At 46.5% G+C, this 23,582-nt stretch overlaps 1 long non-coding RNA gene across 1 annotated transcript in view; it reads right to left on the bottom strand.

Moving 5' to 3' along the window:
- Positions 1-252: 252 nt before the first annotated feature.
- LOC140898909 (uncharacterized) overlaps positions 253-23,582 on the bottom strand; it is a 39,459-nt gene continuing 16,129 nt past the window's right edge. Inside the window, exon 3 of the long non-coding RNA XR_012155134.1 lies at positions 253-327. This is a non-coding gene — a long non-coding RNA (uncharacterized lncRNA). The remainder of the gene's footprint in view (positions 328-23,582) is intronic.

Genomic DNA, 23,582 nt, shown 5'->3' with positions numbered 1-23,582 from the left:
CAGGCAGGGCAAGCTTATCAAGGCCAGGGAATCAAGAGCTTTAAACACACAAAAGAGAAGTTTATATTTAATCCTCACGCCAGTGGGTTTACAGTTCTGGGTTGCAGTGTAGGGTCTAGATGGTAAATGTAGGTGCTGTCCTGTAAGACCCAGGACCATTCTCAGCTAATAGATTTCAATGGAGCTATGCTTATTTACACCAGAAAAGGGTCCAGGCCCATATGCTCCCACTTTGGAGGATCCCAAACTGTTCCACACGTGTTCATTCCATCTGCAAAAGAAGGGCCTCTGTGTTCTTTGGGATGTTTCTTTTAGTTGGCATGTTCCCTGTGACAGGAAGGAAAAATGCACGCTATAAAGCAGGATGTCAAAGAAGAGCAGCAGACAAGTTAAAGCAATCTCACTTCCAAGTGCCCATGCGCGGCTTATTCTAGCAAAGTGGATCTTCAGCTACTGTACACTTGAGGATGAGCCTCAAGGCTTGGTTCAAATAAGCCTCAAAAGCGTTTAGACGCTGACAGTTATGCAAACCTTTGGTCTGCATGTGGAGGCTGGGAATCTTCATTGGTTTTGGTGGTGACACCACCTCTCCTGGTATTTTGGCATCTTTGCTTCCTACATCACAACCTGGATGTGCTTAAAATGAAGCACTAGATTCATAAAGCTCAGCGCCAGCTTCCGCTGTGCAGTTTATTTTTCCCTGCTGCGCAGAAGAGTCACATGTTTGCGAAGGAGGAATCCCTGGTTTGTTATATTTGACCAGCTTGTCGTAGCATGTGATGCAGCAGACCCGATCCTCCTCTGGCATCACCCTTAAAGGCTGAGCTCTTTCTAGTTTATGATTACAGTGAAAAGCACAGATTATTGTTTCAAAGTGTTCTGCCCCTCACGGGGTCATCTTTGGAACATTTCATCCCATTAAAATGGCTTTCCCTGCACACCTTTTGGAGTGGTGTTGACACTCTCACTTGACAACTTTAGCCTTATCATCCTTTTGTACCCTCGTCACAGTGTGTTGCCATGGAAAGGGAAAGAAAAGCTTTATGAAAACATTGCCAGCTCCTCTGAGTATCTGGGACACGGATTCTTTCAAAGGAAGAAAACTGACACTACAGAGCAATGGCAGAGAAGCAAGGTCTTGGCAGAGCAACAGAGGCAAAGTCATTCCCTGTCCCTTGCTTTTGAATTTTCCCCACTAGTTTAAACACAGACACGTCATTTTCATTACATGCTGGGTACAGAATTCAAGGCTGCAAAGCAGCGTGGGCCGCTCTTGTCGCTCCCAGTCATGGTCTGTGTGGTTTCATCAGGCTCTGATGACACACACACACACACACACACACACACACACCCTCATAGCCTGGAGGTCTTTTAAGGACTACATTTAGGACATTTCTCTCGAGAGTTGGAACTCACCCTGAATGTCAAGCTTCAGAGCATTACTCTGGAAGAATAAAATGGCAATGAAACATCACAGAGCCGGCTGATGTTTGTATGAAACACATTTTAAGTTCCAAGCTGGTCATTAAGGTAAGTAATTCTGGGCAGCAGTTAATCAGACCTATCGCAGCATGACATTCATAGCGTAAGAGCTCTTTTGCTTTGGTTCAGTCATGCCAGAACTGGAAAGTGTCCAAGTTCTGAATGGGACAGTTCCTCCCACCTCACGCTATTGCTGGAAGAGGAGGAAAGTGGATGAGGAACCCTGAATCTGTCCTCCTCCCCTACCTCCAATGGGGACAGCTAGGAAGGTAGACCTGAGCCTGGACCCAAATCTGATAACTGAGGTCTCTAGGTCTTGGCTACACTAGGGTACTTTGGACCCATGGAAGCTGTTGTGTAGACAAGGCTAATAAGCATTCAGGTATTTTTATTGGTGTGTCTCCTAACCCTCGTCTGAGCAGATCTAGATGATGCAGTGGTTAAAGTGCCAGGGGCAGTCTACACTAGATACAGCAAGGCCCACAGGATAGGGCACTGGACTGGTACTGGACTAGGCAGCAGTTCTGCGGAAAAGGACCTAGGGGTGACAGTGGACGAGAAGCTGGATATGAGTCAGCAGTGTGCCCTTGTTGCCAAGAAGGCCAATGGCATTTTGGGATGTATAAGTAGGGGCATAGCGAGCAGATCGAGGGACGTGATCATCCCCCTCTATTCGACATTGGTGAGGCCTCATCTGGAGTACTGTGTCCAGTTTTGGGCCCCACACTACAAGAAGGATGTGGATAAATTGGAAAGAGTCCAGCGAAGGGCAACAAAAATGATTAGGGGTCTGGAACACATGACTTATGAGGAGAGGCTGAGGGAACTGGGATTGTTTAGTCTGCAGAAGAGAAGAATGAGGGGGGATTTGATAGCTGCTTTCAACTACCTGAGAGGTGGCTCCAGAGAGGATGGTTCTAGACTATTCTCAGTGGTGGAAGAGGACAGGACAAGGAGTAATGGTCTCAAGTTGCAGTGGGGGAGGTTTAGGTTGGATATTAGGAAAAACTTTTTCACTAGGAGGGTGGTGGAATGCGTTTCCTAGGGAGGTGGTGGAATCTCCTTCCTTAGAAGTTTTTAAGGTCAGGCTTGACAAAGCCCTGGCTGGGATGATTTAATTGGGGATGGGTCCTGCTTTTGAGCAGGGGGTTGGACTAGATGACCTCCTGAGGTCCCTTCCAACCCTGATATTCTATGATACTCAGGGCACCTTGTACTCCCAGTTCTGCCACTGATCTCCTGTGTGATCTAGAGCAAGTCACTTCACCTTGGAGGTGCTTCTCTTTCCTTTCCCACCTTTTGTCTGCCTTGTCTGTTTAGATTGCAAGCTCTTTGGCGACTGTCTTTCACTTTGCATGCATGTCTACACAATGCCTAGCACAGTAGGACTTCTAGGTACTTCTGTAACACAAAAAATAATGGCAGAGCAATTACGGGAAATGTGTAGAGAAATGCCAGGGTAGACAAAGTCCCTTTTAGACAAAACTGTGCAAATTCTAATGACTGTTTTTGGCTCCAGTACTGTGCAGCGATGGATGTTATAGAAACATGCAAGCTAGCCTGACACAATAGGGCCCTTGAAATGCAACCTTAGGCTTTGAAACTTTCAGTAGGAACTTTTCGTATTTCTGGGTTGAAAGTTGGGGTTTTTTCAAATTGTGGTTTAATATGAAAATATTTTTGTACTTTGCACATCTCTGGTGAGTTGGCTACCCAATAAGGAGCACATTATTCTCCCTCTGAGAATATATAACTGTCCTGGCACATCATCAGAAAATATGGTCTTAATGGTCACCTTCCGGTGGCTGGGAGTGGAAATAGGCCACACTTAATTCCTTAAAATGTCTCTCAACTAATTTGATTCAGAATAGATTTTTAAGTTCAAATCTGATGAATGAAAACCACTGAGGTTTAACAATAGAATGGATGATATATGAGCTGTTAGACAGGTGACTGAGTTTTACCAATTACAGTAGAGGAATTTCCGTAAATATGTTCTTAATAAACTGGTGATCATCCAACATACAATTACCGTCCATTTCAATTAAACGTAACAGAACCGTTAAGTATGTAAGACAACATTTTCTGTGCTACTCTTTAAAATTATAATTATTTTAATGCCTACACGCTGCAAATAAGATCAGGGCCCCACTGTGACAGCCCTTGGCCCAACACATAGTAAGAGACTATCCCTGGCCCAAACAGCTTACAACCTAAATAGGAAAACAGATAAAAGGGTCGGAAGGTAAAACAGAGGTGACATAACGTTTCCAAGCCCACATAGCCAGTCAGCAGCAGAGCCCAGTGATCTATCCACTGGACCACACTGCTTCAACCGCTGTCATATTACCTAGGGTTTCAATTTGGAGTTGGGGGATGATGCTGGGGCATGGTCCAAGCCCATTGGAAGTTAATGGAAAGATGCTCTTTGACTTCAATGGGCTTTGGCTTAGACCTTGGGTGAGGCGTCAGATTAGCCGTGGCGTAGACACATCGGCAATAGCTGCTGCTTGATGTTTCTGTTGCTGAATCCTTGTCTAGCGCTCTCCACTGGAGGCTCTCAGACTGAAATCGATAAAGACTTCCTGGGAGACTGAGGATGAATCATAGAATCATAGAATATCAGGGTTGGAAGGGACCCCAGAGGGTCATCTAGTCCAACCCCCTGCTCGAAGCAGGACCAATTCCCAGTTAAATCATCCCAGCCAGGGCTTTGTCAAGCCTGACCTTAAAAACCTCTAAGGAAGGAGATTCTACCACCTCCCTAGGTAACGCATTCCAGTGTTTCACCACCCTCTTAGTGAAAAAGTTTTTCCTAATATCCAATCTAAACCTCCCCCACTGCAACTTGAGACCATTACTCCTCGTTCTATCATCTGCTACCATTGAGAACAGTCTAGAGCCATCCTCTTTGGAACCCCCTTTCAGGTAGTTGAAAGCAGCTATCAAATCCCCCCTCATTCTTCTCTTCTGCAGGCTAAACAATCCCAGCTCCCTCAGCCTCTCCTCATAACTCATGTGTTCCAGTCCCCTAATCATTTTTGTTGCCCTTCGCTGGACTCTCTCCAATTTATCCACATCCTTCTTGAAGTGTGGGGCCCAAAACTGGACACAGTACTCCAGATGAGGCCTCACCAATGTCGAATAGAGGGGAACGATCACGTCCCTCGATCTGCTCGCTATGCCCCTACTTATACATCCCAAAATGCCATTGACCTTCTTGGCAACAAGGGCACACTGCTGACTCATATCCAGCTTCTCGTCCGCTGTCACCCCTAGGTCCTTTTCCGCAGAACTGCTGCCTAGCCATTCGGTCCCTAGTCTGTAGCTGTGCATTGGGTTCTTCCGTCCTAAGTGCAGGACCCTGCACTTATCCTTATTGAGCCTCATCAGATTTCTTTTGGCCCAATCCTCCAATTTGTCTAGGTCCTTCTGTATCCTATCCCTCCCCTCCAGCGTATCTACCACTCCTCCCAGTTTAGTATCATCCGCAAATTTGCTGAGAGTGCAATCCACACCATCCTCCAGATCATTTATGAAGATATTGAACAAAACCGGCCCCAGGACCGACCCTTGGGGCACTCCACTTGATACCGGCTGCCAACTAGACATGGAGCCATTGATCACTACCCGTTGAGCCCGACAATCTAGCCAGCTTTCTACCCACCTTATAGTGCATTCATCCAGCCCATACTTCCTTAACTTGCTGACAAGAATACTGTGGGAGACCGTGTCAAAAGCTTTGCTAAAGTCAAGAAACAATACATCCACTGCTTTCCCTTCATCCACAGAACCAGTAATCTCATCATAAAAGGCGATTAGATTAGTCAGGCATGACCTTCCCTTGGTGAATCCATGCTGGCTGTTCCTGATCACTTTCCTCTCATGCAAGTGCTTCAGGATTGATTCTTTGAAGTATCTGCAAAAAGGACTATATTTTTCCTTTAAGTTTTGTGTAATGAAACAATCATTAGAGCTGTCAAATTCCCTCCCCCATGCTGCACCAAGTAAGAAAAGTCCCCACCTTCAGAGAATTTAGAACCACCTTTCTGGATATTCGAGTATGGCATGGATAATAAACCTTGAATTAATGAAAGCAGTCGACAAAAGGCTGGAAAGGTAGCGAAGGAGTTAAATGCTCTTGGAAAGATCACATAGGAATATAAAGGAGGCTGTTATGCATTCCAGATATATTTCATGCCAATGTCATTGGAAATGGGGAAAGCAATTCTAGACAGCCATTTGTTCTAGGAGAAAGGCACTTGCATTCCAAGGATAAGGGTTTACTCACTCACCGGCTGCTCTGTTCCAAAATGCAACGATGAGTCTCTGGTGTTATTCCAGTGGAAAACGCATGGCATCACATCATGAGTTATTCATATGTGTGGGATTGGTATTCGCTGACAAGCCAGAGAAACAGATTTATATTTCACTTAAACTCTACTGATTCTGATGGGTCTCTCTGAGGTTTCCTTTGCTTGGGTTAGAACTTTGCTTGCAACAAAATGTCCCCTAGGTCGATGCTGACAAAACAGATGTTCTGACTTTTACACCCCTAAAGGCAAGTACTAATAACCTGCACCTGTCCTGTTCTTTTGGAACCCTCTTTCTTCTTCTTTGCCTGTCCCCTCCCACATACCTTCAAAAGGACTTCAAGGCCTTGACCTTTCTTATTGTACTGACCTGCAGGAACCCACAAGCACCTGGTGTTAATTAGCCAATGATCACTGTGGGTATTTAGGGTTAGGCTAAACTGCAGGATCTAAAATCGCCCTCAAGCCAAAGCTCTGCTCAGGGCTGGGGAGGAGAAGGATGTGGTGCTCTGCAGGTACACTCAGGGTTGTGTGGCATCTCACCACCAGCTGCCCTTCTAATTTGCCTGTGCCTGCTGCGGATAAGCTCCCTGAAAGCACCAGCAATGCTAGGTAGCACTGCTTTCCAGGCCTCATTCTCTCTGTGATAAGCACACAGCAACCTCCAAGTGGTTCCTATAGCACCCAGCCCTTTATCCACTGAGCACTCACAGAATTACCAGGCCTGCTGTTCCCAAAGGCACAGAACACACCAGCTCGAAAGATTCAACTCAGGATCACCACTTTGCTTAACACCACAGCACTTAGATATATTTATAGTGAAAACAAGAATACATTTATTATCAAAGATTCAAGTGATAGTGAGTAAGAATATTGGAAACAAATGGTTACTTATAAAAGGCAAAATCATAGTTAAGTTTAGTCTCTGGAAAGTGTGCTAACAGGTTAATCTCCAGTCTAACGAGGTTTATCTCACCCGAAGTTTTCTCCAGCCTTTTCAGTTGAGCCTGGTTGAGACTCTTCCATGAAACAAACTCACTGGCCGTTTACTAGGTGAAGGATAATAGGGTGTCTTCTTTGTCTCCCAAATATACTAGAGCAAACCTCTGAGTGTGCACCTCAAGACAGGGTTCTCTCCCCCACGCTCCACCCTTTCACATTTGCTTCCTCCTGTGGCTCTTCTCCCTTTGAAGTTTTCACAGTCCTTCATTAGCATTTGGTTCAGACTGGGGAGAGGAGAACTATACATTGTGAACTAGAATACATAATTTACACGTAAACAGTCACCAAGATAAACATTCCTTGTCTGGTGGAAAACCTGTTTTTCACCGTTGCTGGTGGCCAGTCCCTAGTCACATTGAATAAACATCATCTTCAGTGTGTATACAGAACTCCTTACACAATATCTGTGAATGTGGTTCGCAGTAATATTGATGGCCAGCGTGACACCTGATTAGAGACCTCACCTGACACTCTTTGGTGAAGCAGAATGTGCCTACCAGATGCAGGGAATCCCTGTAGCCTCTCTGCATCCCTTGCCAATTGGCATTAAGAGGTTCTTGGGTTACAGAGAGTACTGTAGGGAGCTGGTTACAGATCCTGTCCCAGCCAGCTATGGCATAACAGGTGAGGAGTTGCTCTAATTTATACTCCTGGCATAAACAATCTAAGTGACCTTACACCAGCAGAGTTTCCTCTGCCACACACCCTCCACACCTCTCACAGACCCTTCTCTTGTCCCTGCTGACGGGTGTGCATGTGGGAGAAGGTGGGTCAACTGGCTCCCAAGAGCACCTCCATCAGCTTCATGCCAGCAGGGAGCTCCCTGGCCACTCCCGGCTGGAATGCCTCCTTCGCATTGCCTGGCGCACTCACTGTTGCTGACTTGAGAACCCATCCCTAGGAACAGGTCATACTGGGGAATCAAACCGTTCCCTTCTCTAAATCTGCTCTGAAGACTTTCTAAGAGCTCCAGCCATTTTTCATCATTACATTAGAGAGGAGAAGAATGGTTCTGGCTGTATTGGGTTATTTTGTGTTTCCTGATTGTTCACATAAAGCATGTTGAGTAAACCCTGCATACATTTCTCTCCCCAGTCTCAGTATTTCTAAGGTGCTGATTACTGGGGAACATGAGTGTAGATTTATGGGGCTTGTTACTCAGATGGTAAGCTCTTTGGGGCAGGGACTGTCTTTGTTCTGTGTCTGTACAGTACCTACCACAATGGGGTCCTGGTCTATTAATGGGGCTCCTGAGTGCTATGATAATACAAATAAATAGTAAGTATATAGAAAAGCCACAAGGTCCTCATAGATTTGTGTGTATAAAAACAAACATCTTCTGTATTTTCCACAGTATGCATCCGATGAAGTGAGCTATAGCTCATAAAAGCTTATGCTCAAATAAATTGGTTAGTTTCTAAGGTGCCACAAGTACTCCTTTTCTTTTTGCGAATACAGACTAACACAGCTGTTACTCTGAAACCTGTCATAGAACCATAGTAGCCAAATTCTGCTCCTGCTGTTCTCCTGGACTCCTTTAGCAGTTCCATGAGCTTGCATGCTGGCAAATTGTACCCTGCCTGGCTGCTACCCTCCATCCTAGAGCTGGCTACATTTCAGCAATGCTACATGGATAGCAGGGTCCAATACAGAGCATGGATTTCAAGGGGAGATTCTCCGCACCTGACTTTGGCAAATAGTGTCTGATCCGACTGCTCCTGAAGTTGCTGGGAGTTCAGAGGGCTTTGGGAACTCCAAGATAAAAGATGCTGTACAAATATAAAATAATTAAATATCATGACTGCACTATACACCTGGATTAGCATTAGCTGCTCTTGAAAAAGGTTTGCTTTCCTCCTCCGTTTCCTGTCTCGTTAGCCACGTTTATTCACTTATTAGAATCTGTAAAATATGGAAAGTGCTTCAGGGTGTAGAAAGAAAAGGAGGGCTTGTGGCACCTTAGAGACTAACCAATTTATTTGAGCATGAGCTTTCGTGAGCTACAGCTCACTTCATCGGATGCATGAATGGAAGTGGGGAAATTGGAATCATGTTTTGCTAAAGGGGGAAATGGGAACAGGGAATGGGGGTGGGGAAATTGGAATCATGTTTGGCTAAGGGCAGGAATGGGAACAGGGACAAAGGTGTAAGGCTCTGTGGTGTCAGAGCTGGGAAGGGGGATACTAAGGAAGGAAACTGGAATCATGCTTGCTGGAAGTTCACCCCAATAAACATCGAATTGTTTGCACCTTTGGACTTCGGGTATTGTTGCTCTCTGTTCATGCGAGAAGGACGAGGGAAGTAAGTGGGTGAAGGAATAAGCCCCGATGAAGTGAGCTGTAGCTCACGAAAGCTTATGCTCAAATAAATTAGTTAGTCTCTTAGGTGCCACAAGTCCTCCTTTTCTTTTTGCGAACACAGACTAACACGGCTGCTACCCTGAAACCTGTCAGGGTGTAGAGACTCCTTTGAAGTTTTACCACATAGGCTAGAATTGCATTATGAAGCCTCAATAGTGAGAAATAGGCTTAACTCGGGCTATAGCATTGAATTCTTTTAGAAGTGCACTGGGAGCATAGACACCTGGCGGATTTGTGCTGGGCTTGTACCTCTTTGGGTCTGTCTCTTAGAAGAATTCATATGTTGAACCCAGTTGTGGAGGTTAAGAATTTAAGTCTTCGGTTAATTTGCCATGGTGTTAAATCTAATTAGCACATTATCACTGGCTTTCCCAGCCATAAAACAGCAGGGGAAATTGCCATGAACTGCTGGAGACAAAAGCAAAAAGAAAAGGAGGACTTGTGGCACCTTAGAGACTAACAAATTTATTTGAGCATAAGCTTTCGTGAGCTACAGCTCACTTCATCGGATGCATTCAGTGGAAAAGAGACAAAAGCATGTGTCACTTTTGTGGGTTTCCCCTCTTCCTCCACTTGCCAAAAAATCCCATCCCAAAGGAGCAATCTTGGACAAACAAATGAAGGGCTAGTGCTGTAATCTCTCTGGAGACAGAAAAATAAATACCGACTGTTGCATCAAATAGGAAAGAACCTGTGTGTGTTATAATCCTAAAATGACATTAAAAAGGCCAGGTGGTTTAAAAAGATCCTGATCAGACTGAGCCCAGGGAGGCGATGTAAATGTAGGTCAATTTAACCTTTCCAGTCCAATAGGGTAAATTCATGGTATTGAATTAAATGGGAGTTACACCAGATTTCTTTGACAAGGGTAGAGAGAGATCTTGTCTCTTAAATCATCCATCCCAAGTTACTCAAGAACTGGGCTTTATAAATGGGATTTTCGAATGCACTGAAAGGGACTGTCACCTAACTCCCTTAGGCACATTTGATGAAAACCCTCCCTATAATGTTCCTTCTCTGCCAAGCACTTGGGGGAGGGGTTGTTTGAGATTCAGAGAGCCCACTGTTCACTGTGGGGTTATTTTACCTGCTGGTGTGTAGTTATACTGGGGAGGGCAGTCCTTTATATTTGAAATTTTACTGTGAAGTTACATGATTGCTGGGCTGCTGGTGGCTGCCTGCTTACTTTTTATTATTCTCTCTTATTTGCATTGCAGCAGCCCCTTAGAGTCCCAGTCACGGCCCAGGGCCCCCTGGTGCCAGGCACTGTACAAACACAGAACAAAGATAGTCCCTGCCTCAAAAAGTTGATCATTCAGAAATCAAATCAATAAAACCTTTTTGAGTGACTGGGTCAGCCTACATTTTTAGAGGACTCCGGTGATCGGGCTTTTATAAGCATCTAGCAGACCTTACTCTTGGAGCGCAAATAACTTGAGACTGTGAATCAAGGAAAACATAACCCAAGGAGGGGTCAAAGTTCACAGCAAATGGCTTTTTGCTTTGTAAGACAAATATTGGGCACACTCGGGGATTGAATCCTCAGTCTTCAAAGCAAGACGGGGGAGGGAGGGGGGCTGCATAGCTCTTTCCATGAGGCATCACCTCCTCTGAAGCAAACTTCCTCCCTTGGTCCCAAATAAGCTCAGACCTGATAGCCTTCAGGGTACACTACAAGGCATCTCTATTCTCCTGCACATTGCCGGGAGGTGCTGGGCAGGGAAGAACCTGGGGTTGTGGACTGCAGGGCATTGATGGTGGGTTTTCCATATGTGGAGTGGCAAATTGTGGGTACAATTATGATGGGTCCCACACATCCACTTCTTGGGGGCAGGGGGCTCAGGGCACAGTTTCCTGCCCCTGAACTAGGGTATCTAGTGTCCCACTAGTAACCCAGAGAAGGGTAGTGGAGAGGGAGGGACCCAGGCCCACCCTCTACTCTGGGTCTTAGCCCAGGGGCCCTAGGGATAGTGGTAAACCACTTGAACTAGTGCTTCCTTCCCCTGGGCTAATTCCCTCTCCAGCTCTTCAGCTTGTGGGGCTTCCTGCCTCCTCTCTCTGCACAAGCCGGGTGTCTCTTTACCTAGGGTCTTGGTCTTCTAGCCAGCCACAGCACTTCTCCAAACTCTCCTCTGCTCCAACTCCTTCCCCTGGCTGATTGAAGCAGGGGGGTTTTTAATCAGGTGACTAGCTTCAGGGGCTCTAATTGGCTTCAGGTGCTTTTAATTAATCTATAGAAACCTTTCCTCCCTCTACAGGGAATAAGGCTTCTCCTCATCCTTACTTACATCTCTCTCCTAGATCACTCTCCTGCTGCCTTCTGGCCATGCTGTATCACAGTGGATATTGGATTAATGTGCTGATGACTGTAGCTTATTGCATTATGAGCCATACACACCATTTCTCATTTCTTTCCATGCTCCTGGATTTCAATCACAAAAGTTCTAAGCTCCTGCGGTGTTTCTGCCTGGCTGGATACAGGGACTAATTGGAGATCTCCAAAGGCAGCTTGTTTTCGCTAGTTTTACAGCCCTGGTTTGCAGGCTCATGGGATTGAGAAAAAACATTCAATCCTTTGGTGCTTCTGCTGATGTGAACCAGTGCCAGGGCTGAGGCAGCGCCCCAGTGCCGAAGAGTTCCAGATTTTGGCAAGGTTCAGCTCCAGACCCATACTGTGTGCACGCTCAGGTCCAGCTCTGCTCCCAACCTTTTAAAGTTTACCCGCTGCTAATAAATTCCCTGCCTGGCATGCACGCTCAGGAACTGGACAGGACAGGCAGGGTCACAGTTTCAGAGAGATCAAGAATTCTCCCCATACATAGGCAGCTTTGACTCAAGTGTTAGAGGCCTCATCTAGGAAAGCTCATCACCAGACCTATTTCTCCTTGGCTATAAGGAGGGAGAAAAGTAAATTCTGATCTTCTCCGCAGCCCTTGATTTCCTTCTGTCAGGCAGCAGTACCGTTACAGCAGACAGATTACCGCTGGGTCCCCTGAGCCCTCCAGCACAAGTAGCCACTCGTACACCTTTCCCCAGGATGTTCTGAAAGACACGATTAACACGGTTTTGCTCTAATGAAGGATGGCAGCTTGAACGCCGTGTACAGACTGTGCTGAGAGCACAGGTCTAAAAAAAATAAGCACCTAAAAACCTCCATGACATCATCAAGCAGAAGGGCAGCCTAACGGCCTTGGCCTCTGCTTTGTAATGGAATCATTAACGATAATGCCAAGCCATCATGCTAAATTGTATCCACGGTTTGATGTTCCCTTGAGAGCTTTATCAGGTTCTCCATACCCAAAGTTATGACTATGTAAGTATCCATTGCCTTATGCATTGCACTAAATTAACAGCCACTTCTTTCCAACATTTGGAGGATTTATTCTTTGCAGACCTTTCTGCTGAAATTAGAGAGATGCTTGGCTGAAGTCCACATCTGCAAAGGGAATTGGCCCTGATTCCAGCACCCAGTTGCTGCCTTCCAGCCTCGCTACACTGCCGCACCCCCCTCCGAGTGCAAACAAGGAAAGCTGCCATTTGCTCCAGTGAAACATACTCCTGCGGGAAAGAGGAGTAAGAGGCCAAAGTGGACAAGCCGTCAGTTCTCCCCCTATCAGGGACGATCTGCGGGCAGTGTGACAATACTCACACTCACGCGGCTCCAACTGGCTGCTGTGCAAGTTGCACTCCCACATTTGAAGTTGTTTCCTTCGCACCAGGGCCTCCTATATTTGACTGATGATAGATGATAGTCTTCAACAAACATCCAGAAAGCAGGTACTGGGGTCTAGGACTTGGTCCTGTGTCAAAAATACAATGCTTCTGGCAGCCAGCAATTTGCATGCTGACATTAGGAAGGTGGCAATCCACCCAGAATCTGCAATCTGTCTTCTCAGTAAGCTGTCTTATGTTCCCCTGACTACACAGATGAGCATATTTTTAAATATAGCATTAGTGCTGTCTAATAGCCTAGTAGCTAGGCCTTGGAAATCTGAGTCAGTCTCACTCATTTCACAGAGGCTAAATGCTCTGATGCAATGCATGTCTGGGGAAAACGTAGATCCTCCAGCGTAGCCTTGCATGATTTAATGATTTCTGCCAACTAGTTTGCCAATACAATGCAAAGATAGAGGGGACATTTGCAGTGTACAAGTCAATCAAATTTTACATGGTTCTGATGGTATGTTCTCAGTCTTCGCCAGTGCAACATCATTGATCTTTTATACCACTGGGTATTTGGTTATATTTTTACCCTCGTCGAATACAAGTGAGATACAAGCAATCTTCTGTGGTTATTTAAGAGCTCAGTGCATTTTGCATAAATGTTAATGCCTGTGAACAGGCCAAATTCCAGTTTGGATCAAGTGTCTGTCTGTATACAGTTATTCCTTCAGCTTCACTTCCCATGGGAGCCAGGCTTCTCTTGTGAGGGTCTTCAGTCCACTCTCTGGGTCTGTGCAAGCCCTGAGGCTGGCTTCCTGTCTGACCTCGAAGGAGAGAAGCACATGCCCCATAGCCCGGGACGTAAAGAGACAACTATGACATTAACTGGGGCTCCAGAGGCCATCTAATATTACTGCAGCTACTAGAGATCCCCTGCAAGCAAGATTGCAGCCCCGTTGTACTAAATGCCATGAGAACACATAGTAAGAGGCGGCCCTTGCTCTGATGATCCACAAAATTCAATAGACAGGACAAAGGAGTCCCTCAGCAGGTCAGCGGTAGAAATGGGAATAGAACGCCGACCTCCTGACTGCCGTGCCATTGCCCCATCCACCGGGCCACACTGCTTTTGAGTCTCACCCCCCACCGCACAGAGAGGCCTGGGGGAGCTCACTTGTCTCTCTGCTCTTGTGGCAGGTGGCACGGGGTTTGGTTTGGCTTACGTTCAGACAGTTTTTTTGCAGCCCTAGGGGTCAGGAAGAATATTAAACAGCTTAGATTTTGATTGACTTGAGGGGCAGGAGGAGATGGTGGGCAAATCCACTGCTCCCTTTACCCCAGATGGCAACTTGACGGCTGCTCGGGAGTTCATATGAAACGAATTTGGTGGTCTCCAAAATGCTCCCCAGAAGCCAAGTATCCACATCCCCAAAGACACCACGACAGTCGCCATCTTGGTCAGCACTGGGGACGTCAGAGCTAAACGCATGAGTTGCTCCAGCTTCAGCGACAGCACCAGGTTCCACAAATGGCCATTGTAAAACAGACTCACGTTCTCGGTCGCTCAGGCCCAGAGTGGGATGTAGAACGCACACACTGATCAGGGTTACTCCCACAGGTGCCGACTTTCCAATGTGCCGGGGGGGTGCTCGATCCGCGGCTCTGCCCCAGGCCCCGCCCCCACTCCACCCCTTCCCCCAAGGTCCTGCCTCTGCCCCGCCTTTTCCCACCCCGTTCCGCCCTCTCCCCCCAAAGCTGATCGCGGTGGATAGGAGGTGCGGGGAGGGAGGGGAAGGCGCTGATCCACAGGGCCCACTGATGGGCAGGAGGCCCTGGGGTGGGGAACAGATAGGGGGCTGCTGGTGGGTGCTCAGCACCCATCACTTTCTCCACGGAGTCGGCACCTAGGGTTACTCCCACACAACATATGACAGCCTTCCTGAAAGTTTCAGCAAAGAGGCCAAGTACTGAACAAGCCATCAAGTCGACAATTCTTTCTACCACCCTCATTACCGTTGTATCTGAATGCCTTTCTGCAGGGTGTTAAGCAATGTGCCGAACATCTGTCACATGAGGTTTGCTCTCCCTCATCCTCTGCTTCAGAGGAGACTTAAACGGCATCTGAACTGTTCCAATGCTCTTCTTGGAGGTGGGCTCTCCAAGTCAGGTCTGACGCATGTGGCGAGAGTGTATTCTGTGAATATAAGAAACCAAGTCTGCCACCCCGATCAATCCAGTCATCTTCCAGAAACTGTGAACGCACCAACATTTAAATTACAGCCACTGTGTCCCACGCTGAAAGATAGCTGTGTTTCAGTTGTGGGGGAAGCATTTCCTGTAGGCAACGCTTCTAGTCTACAAAGCACTTTGGCTTGATTTGTACATTTTTTTGCTCATTTGCAAGATGTGAAAATCAGAGTGGGTTGAGTTTCAGCCAAGAGGTTGGGTGAAGGGGAAACAAAACCTTGGCTTCTTTTCTAGGCTAATACCAAGATGCTGCACTATTTCGGCCAATAAATAAGGAGGGGGGGCGGAAAATGTGATCTCGAAGGGAGCAATTATGGAATGAAACGTCTTTCTGGCCAGATGAATTCCTGACAGTTTTCGTTGGTTGATCTCAGATGCCCATTGCTGCTCAGAAAGAGATGAGGTCATCCTTGCTGGAAGGGAAATACTGCCGTTTAAAAGCTTGTGTTCCTTACCAATAAAATAAGGGCCAGGAATTCCAACGCTATGCCGGAAAAACACATCCAATTTTCCCTTTGCAACTGGTACGACTCAAACACTCAAACAACAGGAAGAAATATTACAACATTTTAACCAGGCTGGCAAGTGGGTGTGCGTAATTCAATTCTTTCCCCCCTTCATTTCCCTCCCCCCGCAAAGCTGATGGCGGTGGGTAGGAGGTGAGGGGAGGGAGGGGAAGGCGCTGATCCAGGTCAGTGTCCCTGCCTCTTCCACTTCCCCAGTAGCCAGTGTGCTTGGGAGGCAGAGGGATAAGCCAACTCAAAGAGAAACTGGAGATTAAGTTATTGAAGGCTCAACTCACTTGAGCCCTAATGGCAAAAGGATTGAATTCTCTCCAGGCTGGGTTGGTAATTGCCTCTTCCCAGAAGCGGTAGGGAAAATGTTTTTTATTTATTTGTTCCTTCCCCATTGATCCACATAAGACCATGAATTTTTTGTAAAGAGGGGAATTCAAGGATGCTGTGAAGCTCTTTAGTTCGGAGGTACATTCCATGGGCAGGGCCGCACCAAGGATATAGTACCAGGCCCTGCCCCCTGCTTTAGTCCCATGGCTATACTGTGTGGGCACAGAAGCCAAACAGAGAGGTCCCTCCCCGAGCCCCTGTGTATTGGACTTTGTACACAAAGTCCAAATGGAATGCCATGGAGTGGATCACACTGGGGCTATGGGAAAGGGGTAGGATCTCCCCTATGAAGATCTAAAAGCCCAAAAAGCCAGTGAGGGGCAGTGGGTGCTGAACAAGCCCAGAGGAGGAAATAATTTGCAGAGGGGCTGCTCATGGATGGGAAGGAAAGTACGGACCCGCTAGGTTTTCCAACCTGATTGTTCTGGTTTTGTGCAGGCAAGGATGATTTTTGTCCCAAGTCAATTAACTGAGCAGCCAATCTGCTATGCAGAATACAGAGCTGTGTCTATGTGAAACGTCGCATGAGACTGGTTAGATACAGGTATTGCTATAAGCTCAATGTGCCTTGAAACTACAGTTGGTCAGGAAAATTCCCATGGGACTGTTTTTCATCAGAATCGGACAACTGGTTGAAATTAAAACAGTGCCCAGAGATGGCTCCATTTCAGCAAAATTTCTCCAAAAACTCAGTGGGACCCTGCCTGCTTTCCTACCAGCGCACCTGCCCTGCTGCTCTGCAGCCCACCAGGCAGGCATGGGATTCCCCAGTCTATGGCTCTGTTCCAGCTGACAGAGTCATTTCAAAATTTGAAGGACCTGTTTCAATCAGAACTAAACCAACATTTTGAAACATCAAAAACTCTTCCATGAAGCTGAATACCTTTTTCCTCGCTGCTCTATTTGAAAGGCTCAGGTCTTTTGATTCGTTCAGGGGCTCGGTTTCAAGCACAGCTAGGTCGAGTGCTGATCTTTGCACTCAGATCATGCAACGCGGTACACAGGATGGTTCTGTGGACAGGAACTCAAGAGACCAAGTTTAATTCCTGGCTACTTATCTGGCCCCAGTATAATGGTATCGAAGTGCCTCACAACGCCCTTGGGTGCCATTATTACCATTGTTTTACAAATGGGATACTGAGGAACAGAGAGACTAAGTGATTTGCCCAGGATCACAGAGGAAGTCTGTGACAGAACTGGGAATTGAACCCAGGTCTCCCACAGCTCAGGCTAGCACCCTAACCACCAGGCCGTCCTTCCTCCTGGCTCTACCACCAGGGCCGGCTCCAGCTTTTTTGCTGCCCCAAGCGGCAAAAAAAAAACCCTCAAAAACGATTGAGCTGCCTCCGAAGTGGAAGGGAGGGAATGAAGGAGCTGCTGCCGAATTGCCACCGAAGACCCAGACGTGCCGCCCCAATAACTGATGGAGTTCAGCCCCTTTCTGTTGGCCACCCCAGAAACCTGCTCCCTTCGCTGGTGCCTGGAGCCGGCCCTGTCTACCACGCACTTCCTCTCAGATCCTGAAGCAAGTCCTTGTGCCTCATTTCATCATCCCTCCCATAGGGAAAAATAGTATCCTACCTCACCGGCGTGCCGTGAAGCTCAAATCCATCGATGAGCACAAGGCGCGGGGGGACTGCGGTGAGGAGGGCCATTTGCACGGGTGACAGAAGGTGCCGTTTTCTTTGCCAAAAGCGGGGAGAAACCAAAGGGCTCTGACAGACCACCACTTTGAGGTGTGTGTGCTCGGTCTAGAAACAAAGCCAGTCTCTCCAGGGGACAGGTGAGAACCTGTCTCAGATGGAAACCACGTTGTCTTTCTCAGGGCTCTGCATGCCAGAATATCTCCCTCTGCACTACCACCGTGTTTACGATCTGCCTTCTTCCAATTCTAATTAATAGCAGTTCATTAGCAGGAGGGGACCATTTATAAGATTCAATTAGAAGCCATTTATTTTAATGTTTTTGAACACAAAATGAGCTTGATTTCAGGAAACTTTTCATTAGCGTAATCTTCCTATAACAAGATCATCTTCCCAGCCTGAAAGTTAGACAAGCTGGTGCGAGAAGCAGACGCTGCCTTTGTCTGACAGGACGGGATGGGACATCCATTACCACCACCATGGCCAGGAACATCCTCATGCAAATCCTGCTGCCAGCAGCCTCGGCTGCCCTAGGTCTCATTTCAGAGTTTGCTGCTTTATATGGGTTTGACCCAACCGATGAAGCATATACATTTCCTCCATGCAGCCAGCTTTATTCCTGGCCTTAACTGCTGCTAGTTTCTGCTGAATGAAGTTGTTTTATCTGAATCCTCTGCTGAGGAAAGTAGGTCGTTTGGTCATGATGCAAGTGCCTGACCCATCTTCGCCACTCTTACCAGCTCTGCTGTCCAGCTTTCCCAAAACCAAAGGACTTGTAGCCGGCCAGAGCTGGTATGGAGCGTCCTTCTGTCTCCATCTGCGTGTATCCAGATGGAGTAGCCTGCAAGCCTGTACAAGCACAATTTGTCTTATGCAGCTCTATTCTGCACTAACACATGTCCCAGGACATGTGCTGGCCCTAGGAAAGGTTCCCGTGGTGCGACATTTAAAAAACAAGAGCGCAAAGTAGGACTTTCCTGCTGTAAATCCCATTTTATTTGCTCATTTCAATTGACATGATAGAAACATTTCCGCATGAAAGTTGCAGGGTATTGCACAGCTATAACAATCTTCACACTCCTGCCAGTGATCATCCAGGAGGTTTCGTTAAAAGGCAGTCAAGCGGAGTAAAGACTAAATTAGAGGCTGGAGGAAAGCCTTAGACCCCAGTGGTCTGCTTTTTACTCCCATGACCCAAAACGTTTCGTGGCTATGTAAGACCCAAAGGAAGTGGAAATTAGGGGTTTCTGCCTACATTTGTGGATAAGCAACAGAGAGGTTTATTCTCTACTATAGAGTCTCTGCACCTACTGCAGAACAGAACCAAGGCACCTTGAAGAGGGAAGAAGCGGACCTGGGAGAGTATGGCCAGGAAGTCTGTGCACAGCGCAGACCCAGAAGTCCAACATTGCAGGCATGGACAAGCAGCAGGCCACATCCTTCACTCTCCTCCTGATGCAACAGCGTTGGTGCGGCAAGCCACAGTCATTGGGTAGAAGGATTCACCAGCTCAGAGACTTTACTGTACATTTCACCTAAGCTAGGCACTAATTTTCAAATGGAGCTCCCCTTTATTATCCTAATTGGGCAACGACCCCACACCACCACCACAATTGCAGGCAATAACTAAACCCTTGACCGGGTTTCATGCCTCCTGCCTTTCAGGGCTCATTTAATCAAGCATTTCATTTCCAGCCTTTGTCAGACATGAGGTGCCCTGCTCTGCTGATTCATCCTTTCACCGTGCAGCTAGCTGCTAGGTCTACTGGGCCAAACCCATAAACTCACAAGCATGAAGAGCAGCGGTGAGTTGCCGATACCTGGCTGTCTTCGAACACTCTGAAGAGCGTTCTTGCAGTAGACTCCTCTTTTACGTGCAGTTCTCCTAGCTCACAGTCAAGAAAGCTAGCCTTTATTTGTGGGCTCTGCTGTTTTATATCCTCCACTGCCTCTTTGCTAGAGTTAACCCACGTGATCTGCCTTCGAGTTACTTCCCTTACTTTAGCATACCAGACGGGAGAGCGGCCACGCTACAGAACAACAGTCGAATTGCTGTTAACGCCCTGTGTCCGCACTGGCATCATACTACCTTGTGTGTGGTACCGAGACTCCTAGGGGCACTTCCCACGTTTCGTAGCACTGTAGTAAGCTAAGCCACTCCATCCTGCCAGGTGCCAAGTGCCCTCAACTCCTACTGACTTCAGGGGAAACCATTTGATGAAACATAGCTTCCACTGTGATCTCTCTCAGCACTGTGCGCTCAGTAGCCTTTTCCCAGTCAGGAGGCTGAAGACACTCCCCCCCCCCGCCCCAGGATATTGCTATTGTCATGATTTAGGGTTTGCATCCTTACAGCTTGTACTCTGTGCTTCTCTCCACATCAAGAAGTCAGGTCGTACTTCACACAGACCTATAGAATTGCACTACATTTGCCAGCCACACTGTTTAGAACTTCTGAGAAGCAAGTTTTCCTTACAGCAAACCTGAATCATTGCACAGAGAGTGAGATCATTCCTCAGGTTAGGAAATTCAGTCAAGAAGCAGGAGTGAAAAGCTGTGTCTCCTCCAAAATCCGTGGTATAGCAAGGATATTTCACCCCTAGAATAATAATCTATGATTTGTTGCCAGTATGGAAGATATATTGGTTTTCCATATACTGTATGGTTTGTGCATTTCACAAGGTGGGTTGTCCATATATTCAAAGTAAAATGAAATCAGTCACTTATGTTTAAGCTATATGGTGTCCCATATTTAAGATACAAAATTACACTATACAATTATTTGTATATGCTTAATCTTCATTGGATTTCTGTCAGCAACAATTACATTTCAGAGAGTGATGTTCTAGGATATCCATCGCAAAATGGTCAACTGGCTGTGATCCTGCATTGTGAATTTTGGAGACCTGTCGCTGAGAGCACGCACAGCAGCAGTGGATTTAAGAGACCCCCTCCTCCCCCGCTACAAGGGCCTCAGGGATTGGGGCCTAAGCTCCCATTGTAGCGTGGAATCCTGGCCCCGGAGAATAGGAGTTTTACCACCGATTTCAGTCAGGCCAGAATTTCACCCAGACACTCTACTCCCCACTAGCTTTCTATTTCCTAGGTTGGTGTTCCTATTAGTTATTGCACACTTTGTACTTACACAGACTCAAGGGGCTTAATCTCACAGCCTGCTCCCGCATTTCTCATGTTCCCCCACTGCCCTGGAGTTTTCAGTGCATAAGGATTGTAGACTGTAGCCAGATAATACAGTGGAGCCTGTCCTTCATGTTGTTCAAGCAGTGTGGTCAGTGCATCAAACCCATCTCTTGCTTCTCAGGTAAAAAAAAACAAAACAAAACAAAAACTATTTTTCTATATGTTTCTGTGGTCACCTCTGACAGAGAGTCTTCAGTCTGGCAGAGGTCACACCTCTAGGACCCATTTCTTCAGACCTAGAATGTGTCTTGGCCTACGTGCCTGCAAAATGGAGTAAATATCTCCATGTGGGCTATCCAGACTTTGGGTTCCATATCTGCTTCATCCCTCCTTGGAGTAGATGGGCAAGGAATAGACAGAGACTTAGCTACACTGGCCAAGGAGTGGGGGAGGTGGAGCTGAATCGTTCCAGGGTGGTGACTGGGAAGTGTGTGACTCAGAGTCACAATGCCCTCACCAGTCTGCTCCTGGAGGGGTGCAGCTCACAGGCGACCCCTTGTTCAGGATGATGCCTGAAGCCAGTTCTGCATTTCTCATATTTTAAGGCCACATCTAGACACCAGGAAATAAATCCCCTTTAGCCTCCTCCAAAGGGATCTACTCTTGCTCTGTCTGATCTGCTAACACAGAAGGCAATTGTCAAAGATATTTTTTTAAATGTTTGGGCCATGCAATGTGTGAAACATCCACTTGAGAAAATCTATTGCTTTCCCACATGGACTTGAAGAAGCCACGGTTTACGGAGCGCTCAGCCAGATGGCCCAATAACTCAGTGAAGCTGAATAAAAACCTCTGGATCAAATTCACCCCTAGTGCAACTGCACTGAAATCAGTGGTGTTACACTAGAGTGCAGTGTGGCTCATTGTATTTAACTCATGCAGTTCCTGAAATATCTGCTCACGGCCGTAATTTTATTAAGGGGATCTGGGAATCTTGTTTCTGCAGTTGTTCCACCCTTTGCACACTCTCAGGCTTAACATGGGCTCTTCCTTGTTTACCTAGCCTATGACCAGAATATTGAACCCGATGGAGCACTCGTGTTGTTTTCCCCCCACACTCATTCCTTCCACAAATCCCCTTTTCACCAGGGTGCATGGGAGAGATAGACTAAACCCACAGTTGTATGTGTGACCATCGTCCATCTTTTTAGACTCTGTGGACCGGATAAAATGCAACTGAAGCAGAACCATTTCTGACTTTGCAAAACAAAATGTTGTCATTTCTGAATGCTCCATCACAACACTTATGAAAACGCAGGCTGGGATTGGAAGAGGTCTTTAGGGAAAACCAGAGAAGAGATTCAGAAAATCCTTATTGTACCAAACGATTCCATATCCCAACAGCTGTAAGTTATAGACTCTCAGTATATTGGGGAAGAGTCAACATAGCTTTTGTAAAGGGAAATCATGCCTCACCAATCTATTAGAATTCTTTGAGGGGCTCAACAAACATTGACATGGATGATCCAGTGGCTGTAGTGTATCTGGACTTTCAGAAAGCCTTTGACAAGGTCCCTGAGCTAAGGCTCTTAAACAAAGTAGGCTGTCATGGGATAAGAGGGAAGGTCCTCTCGTGGATCAGGAACTGGTTAAAACATAGGAAACAAAGGGTAGGAATAAACAGTTTTCACAGCAGAGGGGGTAAATAGCAGGGTCCCCAAAGGATCTGTACTGGGACAAGTGCTGTTCAATGTATTTATTAGTGATCTGGAAAAGCACTCAATAGTAAGGTGGCAAAGTTTGCAGACAATACAAAATTACTCCATAATGTCTGAAGCTGACTGAAGAGTTACAAAAGGGATCTCACAAAACTGGGTAACTGGACAACGAACTGGCAGATGAAATGCAAAGTAATGCACATTATGTTTTCCAATCCCAACTATACATACAAAATGATGGGGTCTAAATTAGCTGTTACCACTAAAGAAAGATCTTGGAATCATTGTGCAGAGATCTCTGAAAACATCTGCTCAATGTGCAGGCTAAAAGAATAACTGTGTTCAAAAAGAATTGGATAAGTTCATGAAGGATATGTCCATCAATGGCTGTTAGCCAAGATGGTCAAGGATGCAACCGCATGCTCTAAGTGTCCCTAAACCTCTGACAGTGAGAAGCTGGGCCTGGATGACAGGGGATGGATCGCTTGATAATTGTCCTGTTCTGCTCGTTCCCTCTGAATCATCTGGCACCAGCCACTGTTGGAAGACAGGATACTGGGCTAGATGGACTATTGGTCTGATTCAGCGTGGAAATTCTTAGAATTCCCTCTCATGATATACAATCTTTCTCTCAGCTACTGCTGGAAGATGTTATCATGCACAAAGGAAAATTATTGGACTCTAGAGGCTACGTTTTCAGGAAGGACATGCACAGATCTCTCCCTTTTTGTAGCTCAATGTTCTGTGCCTCCCTCCTTCATGAGGTTTTAGAGTGTATAGGTAACCTTGGATCATGTTGAGACAGATCATGTTGAGAAAGCAGCTAATTATATGCATTTGGTGTCAAGCTTGGGATCCCATCCTAGGCCTTAGAGGGTCTCTTTGGTTGAGCAAAGTGAGCATGAACGTTGATTCTGTACTGGCTTTCAATTCTCAAAGATCAGCTCAATGCCTCAGAGGCTAATACCGGAGACATTTTTAGCACATTAGAAACTGCATATACCAACAATCATTTAATCTTCAAGAAAGACTGGCTGTGTTGAATTCCAGTACAGCAGGTGGCAAGATACAATGAGCACTTTAAATATCACCTGCCTAAACATCTTTG

The sequence above is a fragment of the Lepidochelys kempii genome, chromosome 15 (assembly GCF_965140265.1).
Source record: "Lepidochelys kempii isolate rLepKem1 chromosome 15, rLepKem1.hap2, whole genome shotgun sequence".
Classification (NCBI taxonomy): Eukaryota; Metazoa; Chordata; order Testudines; family Cheloniidae; genus Lepidochelys; species Lepidochelys kempii.
Note: the sequence above shows the minus strand (reverse complement) of the source record. Positions and strands in the feature narration are given on the sequence as shown.